We start from the raw sequence: 4,842 nt of genomic DNA, 5'->3' as shown, positions 1-4,842 counted from the left end.
CTCCATCGTTGTGCATGAACAATGTAAAGTTATTTTTACGGTTGACTACAGTTAAGAGTTGGGTTGAGTTTTGACTTCTAAACAATTTTGGAACTGTTAAGATCCTGTGACTCTTTGAGAGGGGCTAAACAATTTGCATGCTGAGGTGGGCATGAGCCTTAGATCCTGTGCTTTGAAAATGAAAAGTCCCCTACAGGCTCATAGTGTTCCTTTTTGGAGGTGTGAGAATTTTAGGGGGACAGACCTACTTAAAGATGTCGATGGATCACCCTCTCTTTTCTCGGCCCGTGGAGCCGGCAAGATGGGCAAGTGTTTTGGTCTCTGTATAACCCGGAAGCTCCAAGTCACTGACAGGACCAGAAATGGCATGATAAACAGTATAAGAAAGCCTACTTGGGCACAGCCCTGAAGGTCAATCCATTTGGGGGTACCTCTTGTGCAAAGGGAATTGTGCTGGACAAAGTAGGGGTTGAAGCCAAACAGCTAAATTCTGCCATCCAGAAGTGTGTCCTTAAGAAAGGCAAGAAGGTCACAGCATTCAGGCCCAATGATGGCTGCTTGAACTTCATTGAGGAAAATGAAGAAGTTCTGGTTCCTAGATTTGGTGAAAAAGGTCATGCTGTGGGTGATATTCCTGGGGTCCTCTCTAAGGTGCTTAAAGTAGCCAATGTGTCTCTTTTGGCTCTACACAAAGGCAAGAAGGAAAGGTTGAGGTCATAAAATTTGACAGTGGAAACAAAGTAATAAATTTTCATATTCTGAAAAAATAAAAGGATGTCAATCACTAGTAGTTTTGGAAGCTGTTTCTCGCCCTGGTCCATTCCCTACTCTACGTTGTCTACCATGAGATGATGAGCCTCATCTGTAGGTTCCTATCCATATATTTAGCCACCCCACAAGCCCAGACTCTGTGGGACCAAGGGCAGTCAATTGAAATCTCCAAGATGAATACTTCTTATTCCTCTTAAGCTAGAATATTGGGCATTCTGATCACAGTGTTACTATTTAGCCATTTTTAAGTCAACTAGGTGCTGGTATGAGAGTGGACTCCAGGCTGGGAAAATTTATGCATCTCCACGTGCAATACTGTTTATTCCAATGAGGACAAACTGCTACCTCCTACAAGAGGCAAGCGGCTTTCCCTTCTGGCCCTGGTGGATTGTGAGTCAGGATTTTCTCCGCTGTTGACACAGGAAGCATGACCTTCAGAACACTCCTGCTGGAGGTGAGTTACACATGGGGTCCATGAGCAGTTCTTTCTGCTACTGTAGATTTGAACTTTGCCTAGTTGAACAAACACTGGGAAGTCAGAAACAGAAACTGGCCAAGAGCTCCTGACACTCTCTTAACCACCTCCTGGGGAACCATTGACCACTAAAAGAGGTGAGAAAAGAGACATTGCCTTTAGGTTGGTGTCCATGGGCAAGCCCACCCAGCTCCAGCGATTACCTCCACACCATGGTCACATAGTGGCCCTGGATAACCTCGGTGGGTCACAAATAGAATAAAAGACTTGAAAGTGTAAAATGAACTGCCAGAGGCAACAGAGAGAAAATCGAGATAAGAGAGTGTGGGAGTGAGAATAATCAAAGGAACATGTACAAATATGAAATTGTCTGATAACATTAATTAATATAAAACCATAGGATATAATGCAAAACAAATAAATTTAGTTAGTTATGTGAAGAATTATTTTGTTTTTTGAGAGAATGAAGCAGTAGATACATCTAAAGTCAGATTTTATAGCCAAACACAAGTATTTCTACTTAATTTAATAGAAAGATTAAATTGACAACATATAAAAATAAATTACAGGAAAACCTGACAATTCATAAATGTTGTGGGATAGCTATCTTAATCTAATAACATGTTTTAATCTCAATAAACATTTCTGTGACACTGTTTTAAAATTTTTTTTCCTAAAATGGATATAATAATAGATATCTAAAAGGCCCTGCCTTGTAAAATAAATATTCTTGTAGACAATGTTTTAAGCACAGTATTGTGAGCATGGGGAACATTCCCAGTCTGAGTATTCTGAGGTGTTAAAAGTTTTCTTGTCAAAACTTGGTGGAGCCGAACTACGCATGTTAATGCATTGCCCCGAAGCAGGTGCCCTCCCACAAAGCTGGTTTATGAGCATTATTAAGCTCATTTGCATGTCTTGTGAGTAGAATTAATATGTCTCTCCATGTTGTTCCCAGGAAATGAGTAAGTATAGTTATGAACAATAGATTGAGCTCAAAATATTAAATAGAAAGAATAGGTTAATACGCGAGGGAAGAAAGGTCAGCCCTGAGTAATTTTCAGACATGACTAGGGGCTGTCACACAGCATTCAGGGACTTACAACCCTAGGTACAGTGAGAAGATTATTAAACATATAATCCAGTTGTGTCTCTTGGCTTTCGGTACACTTCTGGTGCTTGCCCAGATAGCCTTTCCTGCCCTTTCGCATGGCAAACTTGCAAGCCGCTGCAGTTTTTGGTGATGTTACAGGGTTCGGGTTACCGGCTTTTACACCCTAAAAACACTGCAAGTTAAAGCATCATGAGTAAAGCTCACGTGACCTGAAGAGTCTTCATGGGCTTGCGTCCCTGTCATACACAAGATATCTGGGTCTGTGTCATACAAAAAAGCAGCCTTGCAGCCCAGCGTGCTGCCTTGGATGTAAACGTGAAGTCAATGACCTGCAGAGTACGAGGAGGTCTTAGGGCTGGGGTTGTTCTTCATGATGGGCAGAGACACAGTTAACCCGTACTGCAGACTTCAGTGGTGTAAAGGACATAGCAATGTCACCTCCACCAGTCTTTCAAAGAACACAGAGCTTTGAGGAAGACAAATATTTACTCCACAGAACACCAGATGGGAGGCACAATAGATACTAAAAATGAAAAACAATGTTGCAGAAGTCATCGGGAGTTACATTTTATAATAAAAGAGTATCAACCTAGTATCTACCACACTGGAGAGACTTCAGTGTTTGACCCACTTAAATATGCTGCTAACTTATGAAAAAATGGCTTGAAAGACTGGCAAAATGGCCCAGTGGGTAAAGAGGCCAGCTGCAAACTGAGGACCTGAATTTTATCCCTTAGACCCACTGGGCAGAAGGAGAAAACAAACACCCAGAAGCTATCCTCCAAACTCCACACATTTACTGTGGCATGTGCAACTACATATATTTATGGTAAATAAGGACAGTTTTAAAAATTATGAAAAAACACTGAATTCTGTAACAGGCAGAAGCTAATTGTTTGGTTTGGCAAAAACTGCACATTAAACTACTTAATTTAACTCCACTTAGAGAACAGGTTAGAAATATAGAGGAAGCATTTAGACCTGTCATTTGGACCTAAAAATACTTCTACTAACATCTTAATTTGGGGGCCGGTGTAAAGAAAATTGCTCAAAGGAGTAAATCTTCAACCAAATTAAATTCTTTTCACAACAGCGGAAGCACACGTTAATTACTGCCTAGAGAGCAAGGGTTTGGTTGCAGTCTTGGGAGAAGTGTTCTGGGAGATGCTGAGTCAGGATATTTAACTCAGGGCCACCTATGGCTCACTTGGCTATGTCCTGAAGGCAGAGGGGACGCTCACCCATCAGGACAGTCAGGTCTCCTCCAGGCCTGGTCCTGTGGTTAAAAAATGTGAAGAGGAATGGAGAGATGGCTCAGCAGTCAAGAGCACCGGCTGTTCTTCCAGAGGTCCTGAGTTCAATTCCCAGCAACCACAAGGTGGCTCACAACCATCTGTAGTAATATCTGATGCCCTCTTCAGGTGTGTCTGAAGACAGCTACTGTGTACTCATATATAATAAATAAATAAATAAATCTTTTTTTAAAAAATGTGAGGAAACTGGCAACACTAGGAAAGAATGTCTGACTACTTCCTGATGGATTCTCTCCAGGAACCACTGGCAGAATGATTGTGCAGGAAGTCTCGCTGTCTTTGTAGTGAACACAGTTTATTTATCTAATGTATTCTTTTGGTTGGCGTATAAACTGACAGATTTTAATGTGTGCTGTCATAGAATAGCAAACATGCTTCATGTCTTCTTTGGTTTCCCACGCACTTTATGACAGCTCAGAACTGTTTTTTTCTAATTTATTGATTATTTTATTTATTTACATTTCAAATGTTATCCCCCTTCACGGTTTCCCCTACCAAAACCCCCTATCCCATCCCCCCTCCTCCCCCTGCTTCTATGAGGGTGCTCTCCCATCCACCCACCCCCCCACCTCACCAACCTAGCATTCCCTACCCTGGAGTATTGAACATTCACAGACCAAAGGCCTCCCCTCCCATTAATGCCAGACAAGACCATTCTCTGCTACGTATGCAGCTGGAGCTATGGGTCCCTCCATGTGTACTCATTGGTTGGTGGTTTAGTTTCTCGGAGTTCTGTGGGGTCTGGTTAGTTGATATTATTGTTCTTTCTAGGTGGTTGCAAACCCCTTTGGCTCCTACAGTCCTTTCCTTAACTCCTCCACTGGGGTCCCTGTGCTCAGTCTGATGGTTAACTGCAAGCATCCTCATCTGTATCAGTAAGGACTCTGTCAGAGACTCTCAGGAGACATCCATATCAGGCTCCTGTCAGCAAGCACTTCTTGGCATTAGCAATAGTGACTGGGTTTGGTGGCTGCATATGGGATGGATCCCCAGGTGGGGCAGTCTCTGGATGGCCTTTCCTTCAGTCTCTGCTCCACTCTTTGTCCCTGCATTTCCTTTAGACAGGAGCAATTCTGGGTTCAGACTTTTTATTAGACCGTTTCCTCTTCTATGCAACATATTTTCTTTAATAAGTTTATTGAAACCTTTGGAAATTGAGGATGTTTCTC

General features: G+C 42.2%; 1 pseudogene; it reads left to right on the top strand.

The window, feature by feature from the left end:
* Positions 1–301: 301 nt before the first annotated feature.
* On the top strand, positions 302–720 carry Rps23-ps10 (ribosomal protein S23, pseudogene 10; annotated as a pseudogene).
* Positions 721–4,842: the final 4,122 nt, after the last annotated feature.

Source organism: Rattus norvegicus, chromosome 16, assembly GCF_021556685.1.
Source record: "Rattus norvegicus strain SHRSP/BbbUtx chromosome 16, alternate assembly SHRSP_T2T, whole genome shotgun sequence".
Taxonomy (NCBI): Eukaryota; Metazoa; Chordata; class Mammalia; order Rodentia; family Muridae; genus Rattus; species Rattus norvegicus.
This window is presented reverse-complemented; position numbering and strand designations above follow the sequence as displayed.